Below are 22108 nucleotides of genomic sequence, written 5' to 3'. Positions count from 1 at the left end.
AATCAGGCAAATAGATAAAACGTAAAAAACACCTTTATAGGTAGAAATATTGAAAGTCGATAACGCAACTATGAACACTAACACTGTCAAGTAGACCTATAAATCTGTTTTTTTAAAACAGTTCAACTAAAAACAAGAAGCTAAGAATTATGAAACAATTGGTGCACATTCCAGATTAAGATGTGGCTTTATAACTTAATACAGTAAGCTAAAAAAAATTATGCAAAGATAATACACACAAGAACACCTTGTAAATTACAAGGTGTTTTTGTGTGTATTATTCTTGGGTGAAAGCAAGTAAACATTAAAGAAGGAAATTAAGTACCAAATTTACTAAATTGTAAACAATATGACATAATCAAATACAGTGTTTTTTCTATACAAATCGGCAATCATGATAGTATACAATTCGTTTAAAGTGCATTTTAAGGACGGTTTGTAAGAATTTATAAAGAAGTAGGCTTATGCAAATCAAATAATGCGACCGAGCACCGTGAGCTGAAAATATTAATATTTAGACCATAAAACTGACATTTTACAAAGCACTTGAAAAATCCATTTGTCAATTTAAAAATAATGAATGCTGGATATCCGAGATGAAATATGTTTTGTATACTGACTTCGAAACTTGATATTTTAAGCTCCATATCAGCCTATATTAAGCAAGATATTAATCTCATCGAAAAAGCAATGCGAGCGCGAAGCGCGAGCGGAAAATACTTGATATTCCGGTATGAAAATGGTGAATTTGAGCACCTAAAGCATTGTGTATGGAAATTGTGAAGTGGATGTGGAAAGCACTTAATAAATGATGCGAGTGTGAAGCGCGAGCTGATATCTTCATTATTATTTTGACCTAGGACCTGGACATTCAAGGTCTAAGGACATTTTGTCATCATATGAAAATGATGACAACTTTCTTATTCCTCTTCCTGAGCGCGATATGAAACATATGAAACTGTGATATTGTCGATATTCTTTTCTGAAAAGGGACAATTTAGTCATTAAGAATTCATGAAAATTTTATTATCATATTTATTAATGTAATAAGCCTAACTGAGTGAGTAAAATGTGTTGACACTGAAGCCTGAAAACTGGATATTTTAAGCACTTTTGTAATCATGAATAGGATTTGTGAGTTGATATATTTTTAACAAAAATGCGAGCGCAAATCGTGAGACGAAATTTTTGGTAAACTGTCATAAAAGGGGGGTTTTAAGTAGTTTGTTATATAATTTGGCAAATCAAATAATGTGAGCGCATAGCACAAGCTGCAAGTTATATATTGTATATTGTCACACCATTAAACAGAGCACTTAAAAATCAGTTTGTAAATCAAACAAAATTATGAATAATGTCCGAGCTGAAATATGCTTTGTAATATCGACTTCAAAACTTGACATTTTAAGCTACATATCAGCCTATTTAGCAAGATGTGTATCTCATCGAACAGGCTATGCGAGCCCGAAGCGCGAGCGAAAAAATTAATATAGTGACATGAAATATATTTTTTAATCATTTCCCAAGTCATCCCCTGACCTTTTTTTTCACTCGTCTCCTCTTATTTTAACTCTTATTTTTCCTCCTTTCTTTCCCCTTCTTTTTCTTTTTTTCTTTCTTTCCCCCTTTTTTTCTTCATTTTTTTGCTCTGCCGATAGGGGGGGGGCCGGGCCCCTCGCCCCCCCCCTGGATCCGCCTATGGATGGAGCTCGATTTTACAGCTTTCTTACGGCGTACGTTTGATTCCAAGATACTCGAGAATGCCTTGAGTACTTCTTACGTCAAACGTACGGCCGACGTATGACTCTGTGCACTCCCTTTGTCTAGGGGGTAATTGTCCGGGGGGTAGTTGTCCGGGGGGTAATTGTCCGGGGGGTAATTGTCCGGGGGGTAATTGTCCGAGGGGTAGTTGTCCGGGGGGTAATTGTCCGGGGGGTAGTTGTCCGGGGGTAGTTGTCTGGGGGGTAATTGTCCGGGGGGTAGTTGTCCGGGGGGTAAATGTCCGGGGGGTAATTGTCCGGGGGGTAATTGTCCTCGGGGGGTAGTTGTCCTCAGGGGGTAATTGTCCGGGGGGTAATTGTCCGGGGGGTAATTGTCCTCGGGGGGTAATTGTCCGGGGGGTAGTTGTCCGGGGGGTGATTGTCCAGGGGGTAGTTGTCCTGATACCGTCCATCACTTACTATTTCTTTTGTTTTTTATTGTTTGAATTATACAATATTTCATTTTTTACAGATTTGACAATAAGGACCAACTTGACTGAACCATATATTATTAACACAATGCTAATTCGACATGTTCAGGGAGGAATTAATTTATGTTTCACTTGACAATGAGGAGAAATTAGAAGAAATACAAAAGAAATAGTGAGTGGGTGAGGTCATCAGTCACCTCATTTGCATACCGACCAGGATGTACATATAACTGTTTTGTGAAATTAAGCAAAACTTTAAAATGTCATAACTTTCTTATTTTACATCCGATTTTGTTGAAATTTTCAGTGTTATGCTTGTTGGATTTTTCTCTATTTATTCAAATCAACTAATGGTTGGGGTGGACTTGTCCTTTAAAAATAAGGTAAAAACACACTTGATACGTACATTACCGGCAGATGCAGAGAGAACACGAACCTCGTACGGAGGATGGGTAAGAGAGAAGGATGGATGAGTTGCTAAGGCAACTCCAGTGGGCTACTGCATCATCAACAAGCTTATTGACATTCCGGATGACCAGTTTATTCCATCAACTTGACCATGTACACGTGGAAATCCTGATAAGTTCCAAATCCCATATGCCAGAACACAATATATCAAAAGACATTCTTTCCGGATGCTATCAGAATATGGAACTAGCTCCCAGCAAAGATAGTCCACAGCACCTCCCTCGCGTCTTTCAAGCAGGAGGTGCAGCAAAGGAGGCTTCGTTAAGCCGGCCTCTTCTGTTTTAGCAGCACATAGTTTTGTAGAGATATTTTTACTCGCACTATTCGGCACTTGACAAGCACAACTAGTACGATAATATGCCAACGGCAGTCTGTACTTGACAGGAAGAAGAAGAAGAGGATCACTGACTGGACTAGCTAAATATGCGAGTCTACTGAATTCAAAAGTCCCTGTTTTAAACTGATACCAGGAGTGAGCTTTTCATGAAATACGTTGTGATTTAAATATACAAAGTGGGTACCAGCCATTAGGAAGCAAGGATAAGGCTTGTAACACGGTTATTCATGAAAATCTGTGAAAGACCTTCAGATAATGATCGGATACCTTTGCATTGAGTTTGACCACTGGACTAGTTAAATCAATAAAGCTTTCATCTAAATTGGCAGCTTAACCATCTATGCTAAAAGTGCTTGGGCATCACAAGTTCAATAGTAGAACGTGTACCACAGTCAGTCACAATGAAAGAGAATAGTGTGAAGTATGATATTATTTTCTAAATATTTGTCAAAATCTATCACAAAATTGGATATTATTAAAAATGTAAAATTTTTCAACTTTTTCATAATTATATTTTGCCCGTTACGCCATATCTAGCCCCCTCACATGCCAATGATCAGTAGCGTAATGAGCAAAAACAAATTGAGGGGCTCGATTTGGTGTATTGTGTAATTTTTTTTAAAGTTGCGAGGTCGTGAAATATTGGGGGCAAGAGCCCCCCCCCCAATCTGTACGCCAGTGGCGATGATTACAAATGACATAATGGTTTCGTTGGTGTGTAGCATCAAGGATTAGATTCAAATGCAAAATTGAATGGCGTATCAAAAAAAAGTTTACACTCAGAAAAAATCCTGTATACAGTGCGTATCAAAAAAAAGTTTACATTCAGAACAAATCCTGTAAAATTATATATTTGCAATATCCTGAATATTTTTCCACATTTTAACATTGGTACAGATCCATTTAAGCAAATGGCGATATAACTGTCGAAAAATATTTCCGCTTGAGTGAGCCCCACTTACTTTTTTAACTTGTTTCCTTGCCCAAAACACTTCGAAGAGTGCATTGCGCCCCACCCCACTCCCCCACACACCGAGGCCATCGTGACGATATTTGCTTTACACTGAGCTGTGATTTACATGAAATGGCTTAGGCTTCATTTTCATTTTGTTAATCATTGTCAAGCTTGGGAAAAGTGTGGAGAAAGAAGTATTTAATGAAAAATGAAATGTAAACCCATTTTAAATGATACAAACTTTTTTTTTTATAGAAACTTACATTATGATTGTTTAGCAAACACTTTTTAGTATCAATTCTCAAATTAAATTATTTAAGGGATTTGCAAATATGTTTACTAACTAATGTAGGATTATGACATCATTTCATCTGGATTCTTTTTTGCAGTCATGCCTTGCTTTGGCGCAAATCAAAATGTACATCAATGCAACAAATACCTACTGATTATCAAAGCGTGAAGACATACGACATAAATATGGTAGTAAATTATTTGGGATAAAATACTCTTTCCAGGCATATGTAACGATTATGCGTTGTTTTTTTTTTTTTTACTCACACGGTATATATATATATAGTGAGAATAAGAATTATGGCGACACCGGCCGACGATAATGATATGCATGATGGATAAGTTAATGATTAATATTTGAAATAGCTATGCTGAAACAAATAATGATTATCATGATAAATATATATATCAATCTATTCCTAGTTACCGAGGCTAGAAACGACAAGAACATAAAAACGGAAAAATATATATAGTTACTATTCATTTATTCATTATTTATCGCAATCATGTTTCCTAAAAGAATTTCATATTTTACCATGCAGGTTCACAGGATTAACCAGATATGTGAACTGTAAAAACAATTATTTCGTGTATAAATATTGATCTTTGCAGAACCATGATGTAAAACAGTGTCCAATTCTTATCTTGTTATCCTTTCGAGATATATTTGAATAGATAGATAAAGGAATAAATACATGAAGAAGAAGGGGGAACAACAATACTTGTACACCAAGAGATCGGGAAGAAAAATAACTGAAGGAGAAATACAATGGGAAAAGAAAATGATTGCGGAAAATGAGTGAGCAGACTTGATAGTAAATGATACTATGGCAATACAACAGGATCAATCTTTCTCATTACATAGTCATTTACATTTTTATATGATAATCTGTCAAACAAATTTGTAAGAAACAATTTTAAAAAAAAGATTTGGAGGTATCGGGGTTCGAACCCGAGGCCTCTCGCATGCAAAGCGAGCGCTCTACCGCTGAGCTATACCCCCTTATCTGACGACCTCCGCTCGCCTATTAGGCATTATTTGATAATGTAGTGTAGAGAGATTCTATCTGGTAGAAAAAAAACAATAATAAAAAATACACCTATCATATGCACAAAAGCACAAGAAACCAAGTAGGCCTATTTTACATGTAAGGTTTCATAATGGATGTATACCAAAAATTCTTTATTCAATACTTATAATTTACTGTTGCAAGATATCAACTCTGTATTGAAATTCAATTCAATTCAAAAATGGTTTATTAAAACATGCCTCGCAGCCAAAGGGTGAATAAAAACATGTGTACAATTTACAATAACAGAATGATATTTAAGTACAAACATGAAATGATATAAATTGAATACGATTACTTCTTATTATAAAACAAGGAAATAAATTGTTGACAAAATACATACATTGTATTGAACATTACACAAATTATAACCACTACATTGAGGTATATTATGTATGTATAGGTGTGAATGGAAAGTACTAGAAAAGGGTGATGTGGAATGATAGAGATAGGCATAGGAAGACAGGCAGAGAAAAGGTAAGTAAAGGAAAAGTGTAATTAAAATAGATATTGATATAAAATAAAGAGAGGAGATTGGGCTAGAAAGATGAAGAAAGTAGTGGCAAACGTTAAAAGCAAACAAAAGCATGCATGTATGACAAAAATCATGTAAAGAGAGTAGACTGAGTGGGTCAAGACAGTATAGAATGAGGATGAGTATCCTAGCAAATCAAGAAAACCATAATCCATCATATCGGGGGGGGGGGGGTCAACAATTCATCTAGCAACTAGTTCTCATTTCGTAAGTCGACGAAGTAGGGGATGGGACTATTTTGGAATCGGCGGGTTTTGCATTTAAATTTAGTTGATTATTTATACTGAAGCGTTGTCTTTATTTTCATCTTATTTGTAAACTTCATTTCCTTTTTTTTTTGTATTTGTAATGTGACAGTAAAAGGCAAATGTCCCTGTATTAAATTCAATCATATTTGTCATTTTTTTCAAGCAATCTGCTTATGATGACAATCCTTCTCCTGCAAATTGTGAATATCATATAGTTAATCATTTTTGTCTGAAATTATCTTTTTAATACTCTTTATTTATGATTCATGCCAAAAATGCTAGCATATTATGTTTATTATGTTATGAAAAATGTATTATACGAATGTTATGGATGCAGAAGAAAACAATAAATCAAATCAAATCAAATCAAATATTCAATTCAATATCCGGTAGAGCTTTGTATCTAGACCGGAAAAAAATGAAAATGTAATGTTTCGGAGGATTACGGTTGTCGAGCTGCAAATGTACACTGATTGCTTTGGCATGTTATTCCCATCATGGACCTACTAGGTCCATGTTCCCACACAATCATTACAATCATTTAAAGAATCGTATCATGGTTGTAGTCAGTGGCGTACCGTGGGTCACGGCATTGGGGGGGGGGGCACCATCAAAAAAATTGAGTCACCTAGTGAGCGCGCGAAGCGGGCTCAGTTGCCAGGTATACTGACCTAAAAGAGACATTTTAAGGACAGTGACATTAAACGGATAGGTATCTCACTGATAGGTATCTCACTCACTGACAATGCGATCGCGAAGCGCAAGCTGAAATTGTTGATATTCAGATCTAGAAAGGGACATTATAAGAAAAATTTTTGTTATCATGTTACATACCTGTCTCGCTAAACAAACAATACGAGAGCGAAGCACAAGCTGAAATTTTTGTATATATTGACCCCAAACAGGGACATTTTAAGGACTATATTTTAGTAATCAATTAAGAGTATACATATCTCACCATATTCATCTAATGCGAGTGCCAAGCGCATGCTGTGCTGATTTTGTTAGAATTATATCTAAACACAGAAAGCACTTCTAGTCATTTTAATCATGACTAACATACGCATCTCACTAATCAAATATTGCGAGCGCGAAGCGCGAGCTGAAATTTAGGAAATTCAGACCTGAAGAGGGGCATTCTAAGGCTTGTTTGTAGGAATTCACTAAGACCATTCGTATTGCACTGACCAAATGATGCGAGCGCGAAGCGCGAGCTGAACATTTTTTATATTCAGATCAGAAAAAGGGATATTCTGAGGACTATTTTTTAAGGAATCCATTAAGTAAGAGTGTACATATCTCACCATAGTCATCTAATGCGAGTGCCAAGCGCTTGCTGATTTGGTTAGAATTACATCTAAACACAAGAAGCTCTTTTTGTAGTCATTGTAATCATGATTATCATACGCATCTCACTAATGAAATATTGTGAGCGCGAAGCGCGAGCTGAAAATATAGGAAATTCATACCTGAAGAGGGGCATCCTAAGGCTTGTTTGTAGGAATTCACTAAGATCATACGTATTTCACTAACGAAATGATGCGAGCGCGAAGCGCGAGCTGAAAATGTTTGATATTCAGATCAGTAAAAAGGGATATTTAAGAACTGATTTTAGGAATTCACGAAGAGCAGACATATTTCACTAATCCTTTAATGCGAACGTAAGCACAGACAGGAAATTTGTATATTAAGACCTTAAAACGGGGCGATCACTTTAAGTAGTCATGAAAAAAAAGCATATGTCACTACATAAAACAATAATAGCTCGAAGTGCATGCAAGGAAACATATTTGGTGTATATTGACTTGATTTGACAACGTCACGTCTCTCAAATATACTAGAAAACTATAGTATTCCGAAAAAATATTTGATCTATTATATCTAGTTAAACAGACAATGCGAGCACCAGGAACAATGAAGACATAGGCCCTGAGCAAATTGTGTTTCATAAAGTTATGAAAAAAATGTTTATTTATGTAATATACATAATTATAATATAATATAAAAATAATAATTTCTTCTTTCCCACTACGTTTCTCTTCCTTTCTCCCTCTTTTTCTCCTTTTCCTCGTTTTTTTTTTTTGGCCAGCCGATGGGGGGGGGGGCACGTGCCCCCCATGCCCCCCCCCCCGTAGTTACGCCACTGGTTGTAGTATATCGCAAATGGCCAATACATCGGAGACCCTAAAGCAAGCTTATAAAGTTTTCATCTTCTATGAAAGCATCGGTATCCTCAGATATGTTACATTTATTGGAGAATGATGATGCATTCTAATTCATCATGAGTAGAAAAAAAATCTCTAAAAAAAACTACCCTTTTGATTTTCAAAAGATCCACCCGTATATATTGTCACTAGTTCTGATAAGGGGTCCTCTGCATTTTATTGCTTTATTTTTGAAGTATACGCAATCGGATATATCGCTTTAAAGATATTGTGTTGTGCATAATTATAAATCTCAAAATTTTGTCATCAATTAAATAAATTCATGCGCATTAAAACAGTAGGGGAAGGCGGGGTAAGTTGTGACACTTTTTGCATTTTGCATGATAAATTGATATGACTAATGATATTGTAGAAATAAGTACCTCGCCTTTAAATATGATTATTGGGAAATCTTTTTCACCTACATACAACTTTCTACCCCCACACAGAAAGTCGTTGTGACCTTTGAAAAAAACGATGTCAAGTGGCACAACTTGCCCCATCTGTGGGGTAAGTTGTGCCACCTTCTAGGGTAAGTTGAGCCACAAAAACTACATGTACAAAATGAATGCGGGAAGAACCAGCATGTCAATATTTCAATTAAAGTCTTTTCACTTGCTAATTCTCTATAAATACTAACATTCTCTAAAAGTAAAAAGAACTGTCATGTGAATTTGCTCTTTTCTGCCTGCATATCGATGGATTTTTAAGGTTTGATTGTTTTTTTTATTTACATTATCATAAGAATTACCATGGCTCAACTTGCCCCATGTTGGCTGGCTCAACTTACCCCAGTCCGAACTTAATGCGATAATTTCACATCCACACATTTCTTATGCATTCATCATGTAAAAGACTATGACAAGAATGAAGGTCTATACCTGGACTAACAATATTGTTCTTATATCTTTATTATATGTAAAGACGTGTGTGTGTAAAAAACACTTATCTATTTCACACCCGTTTTTACTTTTTTGGCTGAAATTTGTATTTTTCCCTCTAAAAAAGTACTTTTTGTTTCAAAGGTGAAAACAATGTGGTGGGGTTAAAGGTTATGTAATGGGTCATCAATACATGACACCACCATAATATCTGACTCATTCATTTTTGGCCTTGAGCTGGTGGCTCAACTTGCCCCTATGCTCAACTTACCCCGCCTTCCCCTACACATTATGCAGATACTATTTGATACTTAATTCAGGTAAAATATTTCGTTGTTTGGAAGGTTGTGTATTGCAATTCTTCGTCGATGAATCAAAATAATTATTCGTTTTTTAACGTCGTTAATTATCAGATATCATATTGCAACGAATATATATTATTTAGCAGTATTTTCTGTGGAAATAAATAAATACGAATCTTGAATCTGTACTATTGCTCATTCGATTTCAGAGTTCATTTCTAGTATTCCATTTTTTTATGCTTTTAGCCTTTATTCCGATAATAACATTAATTTTTTTTCTCATACATAGTACGTAAAGAACTAATACAACATGACTTATACAGTAATATAATAAAGGAAAATTATATATATATTGATAAACACTTTTAGAACAAAAATTATCATAACCCATAAATACAAATAGAAAGCAGTTATAATTTCACTCGTATTTACCGTATAATGTAAACTATTCCAAAACGATAGATTATCGTTCCCGGCGAGGAGAAGATTTGACCAAAAGTATCATATTGTTTAATAAAGCATTCACCGAGTAATACTTCAAGCCATTATATATCAAGAAATAATATAAAATGTAATTTGTTTCCTACTTGGGGTGTTGGGTGTGCTCAAAGCACCCAAATATTTTTCTTTGGGGGTGCTCCGTGTATTATTCCTTATAGGCAGCACCCCCAGGTATTCTGGAAGGTGAGAAAAAAATTGGAAAATGTTATGAAATTGACCTTAATTTTATAGTGAAACTTATTTTTTTCTTTTTTTTTCTTGTGCTTTTTAAATTTCTTTTGATCAAAATGACCTCGATTTTGAAATGACCCCCCCCCCTTTTTTTTTTTTTTTTTTTTTTTTGCTTTTCAAATTCACAAAATTTACATCAGCACCCCGGTAAAAAAAATATTGTTCCCAGGGCCCTGCATACTTCAATCCAAATCTTAGAAACTTCAGCAGAATGTGTTCAACTTGAAAAATGTCAGCATTGTTTTTTTATATTTAATGTTAATGTCGTACCTGTAATAAATGTATTGTTAAAAGCCATTTTGTTCTCACCTTTCTTCTTTGTCGCCCTCACGTGTTGGGGATTATCGCAAGCATTAAAATCCCTTCCACGATTAAAAAAAAACACATAATATTATCTTACCAGAACTTCAAGTATATTTTCAAGCTGAATGAATTCGAATTAAGTTTGCCATAATATGATGTACAAGACTACGTTTAGCATTATAATTATGCAGCGTATTTGCTTTTATGCCTTCTTTTTTGTTGATAAAAAATCAAAACACCAAAAGGGAAAACTGTGGAAGAAGGAGTCAATCGGAAATTACATATTTTTACAAACTAAAAGTGGAAAATAAATGACTAGAATCTTTCAAAGGTTAATATGCAATTTAATTCGATTTTCAATTCAAATAAAAGCATTTATTTTCTTCCATTTTTACAAAATTAGATTTTTTAATATCAATCATACAAAATCGTTTGTCATAAAAGAATACAAAATATTTGTTGACAGAAGAAGGCTTGTGACGGGATAAGCCTGTAACAGAAACACAACAAAAATACACAATACGAGAAAGGAAGAATTGCGATGAAGAGAAGGGAATGGAAAGTTTATCAAGGTTTCTATGAAAATAAAGAAGGTCGAAGAGAGACTTTGGATTCATGTCGATTGAGCGCTAGGAGTATGATGATGTAATAAAACCAAAGAGAGAGAGGGGGAGGGGGGGGGGTATTTGACTATAAAAGGTGTTCTCTTCTCTTTCCTACACCGGTTTGTGTGTTGATCGACTGATTGGAGCAAAATGTTAAATTTATATGTAATGAACCTCGAGTATGTGTTGATGATAACAGATACAAACAAGCATTAACCTAGGTCATGGAGCTGTTCCATTGCCAAAATAACAGTAAAATATAGTAAAACAGGTTCAGTCGTTCAGGAAACAGGAAAATTCATAAGACGGAAACTGCTATAGTCACCTGTCAGCTAGTAAAATCTACACTGAGTAAAAATATTTTTTTCCGGCTTTGCCATGTTACCATTACCATGGAAACCTTGATTTGAATTGCTCCTGAGCCTACCACGGTCATGACGGTTGTTCTTTACGAAACTATGGGCGCAGAACTGCCCATCCTTCGATCACCCCACCTTCGGACCCCTCCACATAATGATTGTTCTATTTTTTTGGTGGGAGATTATGAAAATATGAATGTTTCGTTTGTGGTAACTCTTCTCGTATTTATCCGATTTTAAGAGTTTTTTATATGATAAAGTATCTATTTCAACTCAAGTTCAAAAATAGAAATTTAAAAAATAAGGCGAAATATAATACAACATTATGCGAACCTCCAGGAAAGCAATTCCCTTGAGCAAAAATGTTTAATAGTGACAAATACAATATTCTGGATAACTGTAACTGTATAATAGTGAGAACCTTTCGTTAACCTTGTAAGGTTACAGAAAGTAATTCATTTTAGCAAGGAGAACCTTTTTTTTGGGGGGGGGGTGGGGGGAGCATCACCATCACCTCCATCATAATTCTCATCACCATCATACCAGGTTCATGATCATACCATCACCACCCTTATCGTTTACTACCCCAGTTATCAGTCATCATAATCAGTGTACCATCATCACCACTACAACTATGCTTATTTACGATGCCTGCATATTCATAAATCAAAGGGAATATTTTTTTTCGTCACCGCCGCCACCCGCTACCGCCTCCGCCATTCCGATCAACGCAACCAACAATCCTTTAGAGATCGTCATAGTGTATGACGGTTCTGATTTTCGCCTTCTGTTTTCAAGGTGAGGGGTTCGAATCCCAGCCAAAAGATGATTTCCATCTGCAGGATATTCCTCGACATCGCGCTACAAGTGTGTAGCCATTGGTAAGACCTTTTAGAAATGACTGTGCGTTAATTGTAATGACAACAAATGATAATTGGCGCCTTGAGCACATTTTTCGAGTGGAGATAAGCGCCGATTTAAAAAAAATCATCGCTATAATCATCATACCATCATTCTTTTTTGTTTTAAGCTGGAGCCCATAGTTACAATTAGGGATAATGCCATCTATTGCCACTGTCAACGGAGGCATAAGATTCACATCTGCAGGACTGAACATGAAACTCGTCAATCCCTGGGGGGGGGGGTTCAGAAAAAAAAACCACAAAAAAAAAACATTCAAAATGTATTCTAATACACTTGCAAGTTCGATTTGAATTCCAAGGACATTCAGATTGTTGGGGGGGATCTTTGTAATCAATATCTTGATTGATTTATTTCCGTTCAACAAAATAATATAATCGGAGTAACAGTAAAAATATATGTTCAAAATAATGCATAAAGTTCAAAGACATTTCATAACAAATATATCGAAGTTAAATTAACTGAACTGACTTACAAAGAAAAGCAGAGCTTGTAAAAAGGGTAAGTCCCTAAACTTAGTTTTAATACTAATTAACATGACCTTAGTACAAGAGACGGACAGAGAACGAGCTTAAAATAAGTAATCTACAAAATACCAAAATAAAGCGAATAAGCGGCAACAAAAAATGGAAAGTAATTTAGATAATTGTAATGATAACGATAATAATGATACATTTTAAGTAGAAATTATAAGAGGGGAAAGGGAGGCAAAGGGAAGAGGGAGGGAGAAAAGGGTTGTGCAAATAAAACTGAAAATAAAAGGAGGAACATGGCAGGTACACAGGTCATATTTAGAATAGATAATAATTGACAAATTTATTGATAGTTAAAGATTAGATTTAAGAACCTTTAGTTACATTTATATGTTAGCTTGACTTGTTGGTGTGGAGTATTGACAAATTAACATATTTTTAAGTTTGCGCTTAGAAATATTAATGTTTGGTGTTTCTTTAAAGTCATTGGGCAGTGAATTCCAATACACTGTTCCAAAAAAGAAGAAATAGTTTTTTGCTAATAATATAGTACGGGTTGGAGGTGGGTGATAACAATTACGTTGTCTCGTTGGGTAAGCATCTATGGAGGAGTTTTTACAGAACATATTTGAAAAAAATGTTGGTAGATCATCTTTACTTAGTTTATACATAAATTGGGCGAGTTGGAAAGATATAAATCATTCACTTTAAGAATATTATTTTGGGAAAAAAGGACATCTGTGTGTGATCTGAAATGAGCTTGAAAATTATTCTAGGGGCCTTCTTCTGCAACAACAGTATCATTTGTAATTGTGTTTGGATTGCACAACCCCATGCCAAAATGCCATGATTAATGTATGGTAATATTAATGTATGATATAATGTAAGTAAAGTGTGAGATGGAAGAAAAAGTTTGTTAATAATTCCGATGTTTCTTAAAATTGTTTTGCATATATTATCGATGTGTGGTTTCCATGATAGTTTATTGTCAAATAACACCCAAGAATCTGGTCTTTGATACATTTTCAAGAATGGTGTTATCAAAAGTGAGATCATATAATTCGTCTTTTGCAGGTTAAGTGATAGTTTATTCGCCTTATTACAGTCAGTTACATGTATGAGTTCAGAGTTTACAATTCTTACAAGTTGATTTGTGTTATCACTTTATCATGAGAAAAGAAAATATTCGAGTCGTCAGCAAACAGTATGAATGTTAGTAAATTTGAACTTTTTAATGTCATTGATATAAGTAATAAAAAGAAGAGGATCAAGTAAGCTACCCTGAGGTATTCCGTATGTGATAGGAAGAGTAAAAGAAATAACGTTGTTAACCGATACAAATTGAGACCTATCAGTTAGGTAGCTCCTGAACCACTCCAATGCCTTCCCCCTAATACCATAAAAAGAAAGTTTGTGAAGAAATTTTCCGTGGTTAATGGAATTGAAGGCCTTGGAGAATTCCAGGAAAATACCAACAGTATAAAACTATGGAAGTAGTGATTTTATTAATAAAAGACAGAATTGCATGTGAGGTGCTATGATTTTCGCGAAACCCAAACTGCGAGTTCGAAAAGATATTATTATTAAAGAACGTAATTGTACGTGTATGTATAAGTTTTTCAAGAAAGTTTAGATTACGAGGTGAGTAATGAAATCGGTCGGTAGTTACAAACAAGTTGATTATCGTTTTTTTGTAAAGAGGGATGGCTTTGGCTATTTTCATGAGATTGGGTACTTTCCCTGTGTTCATAGAAGTATTGAATATGTGCACCAAAGGATCGACGATCGTCTCTCCTGAAGCGGATATGTATATTGTTAAAAAGGTCATATCAAATGAAGATAGCTGAATATTAATGATAGCAAACTGAATATAATGCCGGATTTAAACCTGTGTGATCGATAAAAGTATACAGAGATCGATCAAAATAGTCTACATGTCTAGAACGAATACATGTCGTGATATGTATGTATACAAAAAAAGACTCTGCATTTAACAAGATATGGCATAAAAATGTTACCCCTAAATTTTGGAAGAAGGACATAATCACCAAAACAAGCAACGAAACATCAGCACCCGAATATTACTCAGGGGCCGCGGAACGGTTTTCAAAGTGGGGGGGCTGAGCCAAAAGTGGGGGGGGGGCGCTGACCATGCTAAAAATCACAATCATATGGTCATTTTTACGTTTTTGTACACGGTTTTGGAAAAAAAGTGGGGGGCTGAAGCCCCCCCCCCCCCCCCAGCCCCCCCGGTTCCGCGGCCCCTGTTACTGACATCATCAAGACCAACATGAACTTGAGTTTGCCACTCGCAAAAAAAAATAAGAAACTGCTGGCAATCCCGGTTTGCGATTGGATGGGACGCCAGACGACACAGACAAATGGGGTAAAAGGGGGAGGGGTCATTTCCATCCCATGGTCTCCCTGCTGTACGCACACATTTTTAGTCGTGTGGTCCGTTCGTTCAAAAGCACAGGTCATCCGACCACAAGCACGTTCCCAGAGACGAAGGCTAATCACTACGTTCCCGACTCAGCTCAGGGAGAGGTCATCAGCAGCGGGGGCCTAAATGTTTCTCGTGCTCGCTCCTCAAATACTTGCAGTGTATAGACATGATGCTGTAGCTCATGCGATATATAGCATGGTGACATTCCACCTCTAGTTCTGTCAAAACGGATAGCACGGTGAACATGGTGAAGAAGAAGAACGAGAGACAATTTTGAGATATATCTCCTCGTTTACATTTCTTAAAGCGTCAGCTGTGGAGAAACTTTGATCAAGTTTCGATGAATGGTAAGTCTGCTTTCCATCTTGTGTTTCTTCTTGTTGATGTGATTTACTGTTTGGGATGTAGCAAGAAAAGTTTATGGAAGGCCATCTATCATGTCTACTGCCATGTCCACGCGATTTGTCGTGAAGACTAGTAAAGCTTGAAGAATGAGGAAGCCGTCTTTCGTTATACTACTAGTCCACAACAACAACAACAACAACAAAGAGAACATAAACAAAACCAGAGCCTTGTTTGTTGCAAACTATTGCCATATTTTTATAGAAAGTGTCGCACGAACCCTCATTATTTAGCAATGATTGTACAAATAAATGACCATTTTGAATCATATCGTTATTATTATCAATGATGATCTGAAAATGTATCCCTGGTATGGTAGTGGTTGACGCCCAATATAATATAGTCAATCGAAGTTCAATTTTTTTTTCTCCGACTCGTGAGTTTAAAGAACAACAGTAAAACAACAGGAGGAGGATTCTTTGGTAATTAAAAATACCATGTACACATGCTAGAATTACTGTTTTTGCAGGGTGTGATTTAGATAGCTTATAACGGGGAGAACCCCCATACCCCTGGCCCAATTTCATCACTTCATTGATCATGTTGGTAGGTGACAGAAACATGTTATAGTATTGGCATATCTTTTGTTTCGTCATATCATAACGCTCACCCCCCCCCCCCCCCTCCCGGACTAGGTCCTCAAAATGTGTTATTCATGGTCTGTATGTGTCCGTGAGTTGTCAATCAGCTATTTCCTGCCCTGTTTTGTACTTCCATAAAATTTATATCGATTGTAATTCAAGTTTCCTCGTGTTTGTTACTTTGTTTCATATGCCACCAACCCAGCGAGTACAATTCCATGCGTATAAACTATATATGCAGATAACAACAGATATATTCATATTTTACTGAATGCTTTTCGGTAAAAGTTGAGGCGGTATTGTTATTAGAAAATGACTAGAGATCGACTAGAACATTTAATTTGGTGGGGCATGCACATTGTCTATGTCAAGTTGCAGTTGTCAATAAAGTCAATTGATTTGATTGTTGTATAGTCTACATTAAAAAGTGCCATCACTGTCATCACTTTCAAGGCGAAACCCGAGGCTTTTTCCCACTCTAAAGTCAACTCATTAATTCTTATTTTTTTCTAGTTGTACCAGTCCTCGACAAATTAAAAACACAAAGTATGCACTATGCACTGAGTAACATACATCTCATGGAGCAACAAGATACGTGTGTATGTGTGTGTGGGGGAGGGGGATGGGCGTCTTTCTGGCTCCGCCAACAGCATACTCGAGGGAGGGGGGGGGGGTGGGCGTCTTTCCGGCTCCGGGAACTTCGAAATTAATACACCACAAAACAAAATCTCATTTGATATTATCCTAATTACTAACGAAAAAACTATCGAAAAAAACCCCTCAATATCAGGTAAAATTAATTACTCAAATTAAGATTGTCTTACATGTTAGAGTTGTTTTAAGTTATGAAGTGTATTGTTAAGTAGACTTAACCGATAGCATCGTCATGATCGTGCACAGTTTACATTTTTCATAAACCCAAGGCTTACAAACACTGCAGCTCAAACTAGATGGATTTATGTGTGTAATTGTATCTGACCTTTCTCCACTGTGTTTCTTTTATGATAAATATGTTCGTTGAGAATGGACGGTTTTTACTTGGCAATGACACCCGTAAAGAAAATAGAAATACAACGAGGTGTTAGCTTTCATGCCTGGCTTTCATGTTTCCATTCTGAGCTCCGAGCGGAGTTCCTTTTTTGTCCCACTGAACTTGGTATGAATGGAGGTGTAGTATGAAACTGTTTCTTTCTAACCAACATGTCTCGGGCAGGGAAACATTACGGTGACCATGGTCGTACGCGCGCGCGTCGCCCCCGCCCTTTTTTGAAAACCCCCTTTATTACAAATTGCTTTAAAGCTCCACCGCCGAAAGTATGCACCCCGGGTATATGCACCACAATAATCCTCCAATTCCAATTTTGATTTGTCATTGGGCTACTAGTTTATGCCCTATGGTTTCGTTAACCTTACTTTATTCATTGCATCCTGTAAGAAAAAATAAATAACCGTGTGTAGGGCCATGGTCACCAAATAAGCTGGTATAATTATGAAACATGATTGGTTCATACAGCATACTTAAGTCAAGACAATAATTTTGAAGGCCTTATGTTTTTGCCCCTAAATAAGCTGGTATAATTATGAAACATGATTGGTTCATACAGCATACTTAAGTCAAGACAATAATTTTGAAGGCCTTATGTTCTTGCCTCTTTATAGGGTCAAGTCTCCACCCCTTCATCCGTTTTCCTTTTCTATTTACCCTTTTAATAGTCCTTTGTCATATTTGTACCCCTTATTCTTTATCTCCTTCTTCTCTTTCTCTGTCTCACTCTCTGTAATAATCATTTTCTCGCCTATATCGTCCTTGGTCTCACGACCCCCCCCCCAAAAAAAAAAAGGGGGGAGGGGTCAAGTATTTAAATCTGAATGAAGATATGTTTCCCCTTGTCATTTGACATCTATTCTGAAAAAAAGATGAAGTAACAACGGTGTAACAATCCGATACGGGCATCAAACATAGGAACTCCACTCCCTTATTCCTCTTTCAAACAATAAACCTCAAGCCTTAATGCTAATATACATGTATGTACTATACTAATAACGCTATCTGACGCTAATATACGAAGCTGTAAGCAAGCAAGTACCCTGCTATACGAGCTGTAAAAATAAACTTGACATCTTGCCATCATCAAGCCCGGGAAGGAAGTCTGAATATACTGCGGCTTCCTTCGAAGCACTTGTACATAAACCCATATGGACAGGTCCAAGATGTTTAGAGGTCACCTGCTCATAAAGAACAGTGAAGAGTAAACATAGCCTATTATTAGTAAAAATCTGTAATAATGATGTTTTCAATAAGTGGTGTAACATCAATTTGGCTAAAACCTTGTGTTCTCTTAAAGAGCACAAAGAGTAGATCCGCGCAGTACTCTTGGTCAACATAATCACATAATTATAATACACCTGCAGAACTAAGAAGATATACATGCGGAGCATTTCATCAACATTTTGGGGGTGGGGGCCATGGACCCCCAAATTTTTTACGACCAAGAAAAAAAAGAGAAAAGGAAAGAACATTTTGCCCGATACGCCATATCTGGCCCCCACCAAATTTTTGGCTGATACGTCACTGTACCCAAAGATGGACCCATAGTAGATCCATGGTGTAACATTGCGACTTTTGTAAACAACGACAACGTCAGCTCTACTTGTCGAGCCGATTGGTATTGCGATCATCAATTAGACATATTATTCACCTATTGACCCCCATCTCTTGCATTTTCTATTTAAAATGTGGGAATGTCTTTAGAAGCCATGATAAATTTATATGATTGTAATTTGCAGGACTATAGACTGCACCAATCGCCATTGAAAGCACATGCATGGTTGGATTGGTCACTTTCGTGCTTTTTAATGTGAGACTACTCTCTGACTTCAACTCTTCAACCACCGATCTCTTGTTTTTCTGCATTATTCTCTACCGACACCTCATTCTTAAGAAACCTTTCAATGACATGCACCCAGACACCAATCGATTGTGTTTTTATGTTTAAAACCTAAACGTGGATTGTTGTTTTACCAAACTCATGAAGAATGGGAACAATTGTCCATTCAAACAACAAGACACTTGAAACTGTCGAGGGGGAAGAAATTACTACATTGCCAAAGGAGTATATATATCCTCATGAAAGACTAATTTCAAAATAATGTACATTGGTCATGGTGGTTTTATTAATTGAATAAGGTTTGTTACTGGAGCAGTCATGAAGCTAAGCAACTTGTCCGAAGGAGTTCAAATTCTAGTATACATGACTGTGATTTCACTGTCTTGTCCTTCAACACAAAAAAGTATTTAAAAAATAAAATGATATATAAATTTCACAATAATGTCAATAATGTATTCAGATTCCATGAGACAGTGAGCAAGTCGCTTTTTAGACAGTCGATTCTCTTGTCTTAATTTTTGATTGTTTTTTTTGTTTTGCTTTGCCTTGGTATTCAATTCAATTCAATAATGGTGTAAATAAAACTTACATGCATTATGATGACAGCCAGATCCCAGATGGTTAATTTTCGGCATACTTACATGGCATATCTGAATCATATTGGTCACATTCTATTATGTCAGTGGAAGATCAAAGTAAAATTGATTAATAATTTATATTTACAATAAAATTATTATCATGTTATATGCAGCAGCTGGTGAAGGCTATTACACTGGTTTGTTGCTCTTGAATTTCCCTATACTGTATTAGGCCTATATGCAAGTTCGGCTTTTAAATGGACAATAGTAAATTATAAAAACAGGATCGAATTTGATATCAAGGATGCATTAAGGATTAGGATATAAATGAAGAATCTTTGTAGTAGGTCCATGGTTTAGCTGACTTTTTTTAAATTCGGGCTTTAAAAGCAACATTAATATCCAGTCATATCCGATTTGCCGTATTTTGACTCTGGGAAGACCTCGCTAAGGTTTGTCGAGCCAATTTCCGCCCATCATCCTGTCATCACGGGCAACCACCATACATTTTTGTGATATTCGAAATCATGTCATAATTATGTCCACTAAGTAAAAAGACCTATATTTCCTTTGTACTTATGAACAATTTAAAAGACCGTCGTATAGTTAATTTATACAATATCGCCTACATGTTGGTTAGTCCTTATTTGAATTCTATACATTTTTATTGGGATTCCTGGAGTGAATGAACCCCTGCACCTTTCTTCAGTTTTTTTTTTACATTCGTGTATAATTTTTTAAGGTGCTGGGATTCGTTGGCCTAATTATTGATTTATTTTATCTGTCGTTTTATTTTAACAGGGTAGCCCTTTCAGTTAAAAGAACTGCTCGACCAAGGGGCCCTGTATCATATACGGTCACTGTTTTACCTAACCCCACCATAGCTCCTCCCTTCCAAATACAGAAGAATGCATTTTTAAACGCGGGGTGAGGATATGAAGTGAATCGAAATTTGAAACTATCAAACCACCACGCACGATTCGATGCCGACGTATTTTCTCTTGAGAATTCAAAAAAAATATCACCAAATTGGAATATATATGCCCACGCATGTAATCTGCATGAGTCATACTTCTATATTTGCTCCTTTATTCTGAGGTAGTGGTTTTATAGAGCGATACACATAACCCCATCTCAATAGGCTGTTCGAGTCAAGTACAGCAAGAAGTCGAGGTCCAATATGCCTACATGTTCTATACCTGTCGCTTAACAAACAAGCAAACAGATTAATCATGTACCTTTAATGCTTTATCATGCTTTTTGATTGAGAAAGAAGATTGCGTTCTTGTAAGTTTGGTACAATCTGATTAATTAGAGATTCAACTCAAAGTAGCGGCTCTACTGGTTACAATCGAAGCCGGGTAGTTTCGAAATAGTTATATGCCTACAAGATAGGCAGCTGCTACATCAGAATGATAATTATTTCAAAAGTTTGATACAAAAGTAAAGTTCACCCCGAAATTAAGTTCGAATAAAAAAAAATAACCAATAAGGCAAACCAATAAGAAAGCTATGTTAATGTTTTATTCAGGATGTTGCAGTGGGGCTTGGGGCGCTTAAACTGATCAAGAAAAAAAAAAAGAAGAAAAGGAGAGAAGTGTGAAATATGGTATAATTTTCTGAATATTATGTCAAAATCTATCTATTGGATTTTTGTAATAAAAATGTCTAAATTTTTGTTCACTCGCTTCGCTCGCTCGCAACTTTTTGATATAAATTTTGCCCGCTACACGCCACATCTTGCCCCCTTAAAATCGTTGACTCATTACGCCACTGGGATGTTGGAGCCGATGATGTCATGTTCCACATTTTATACTTTTCCTGCAGTATATGTATTTTATTTTATTAAATTTTTAATCAAGTCATGCATGCTATCGTCCAATATTTGTCGAGTTGAATTGGGTAGACCGTTACTACACTGTGATGGGTATCATGGAGACGTGAGTTTCGTGTGGGTATAGGGCCCTGGTAAGGGGTAACAGTCATAATTTTCCATATACAGTCTTTCTGCACGCACATCTAATTTTTTTAACTGTATGTTTCTAACTCTTGATATTGCACGTAGATGAAGAACGGATTGAGAAGTATAAAGTCACACTTCAGAATTGCTATGCCAATAATGAAATATTACAAGCGAACTTTGATAATGACACCGAAGTTCGGTAATAATAAATAACAGTTACATTTATGTAATGCTTCAAAAATAACACACTTGAAACATATTGAAGTTTGCATTATATTTATATTCTATTCTGTGACAAAAAAATGTGTTTCGGTGATGATGTCACAAACTTAATTTTTTTCAAAATTACCAGTAGGCCTGGTTTGAGTTCTACTC

At 36.0% G+C, this 22108-nt stretch overlaps 1 non-coding gene across 1 annotated transcript; it reads right to left on the bottom strand.

Annotated features, from left to right (window-relative positions):
• Window positions 1-5173: 5173 nt before the first annotated feature.
• On the bottom strand, window positions 5174-5245 carry TRNAA-UGC (transfer RNA alanine (anticodon UGC)). Its single transcript has one exon. It is a non-coding gene; the product is annotated as a tRNA-Ala (tRNA).
• Between the last annotated feature and the right edge of the window lie 16863 nt (window positions 5246-22108).

Source organism: Lytechinus pictus, chromosome 2 (assembly GCF_037042905.1).
Source record: "Lytechinus pictus isolate F3 Inbred chromosome 2, Lp3.0, whole genome shotgun sequence".
In the NCBI taxonomy this organism is placed as follows: Eukaryota; Metazoa; Echinodermata; class Echinoidea; order Temnopleuroida; family Toxopneustidae; genus Lytechinus; species Lytechinus pictus.
This window is presented reverse-complemented; position numbering and strand designations above follow the sequence as displayed.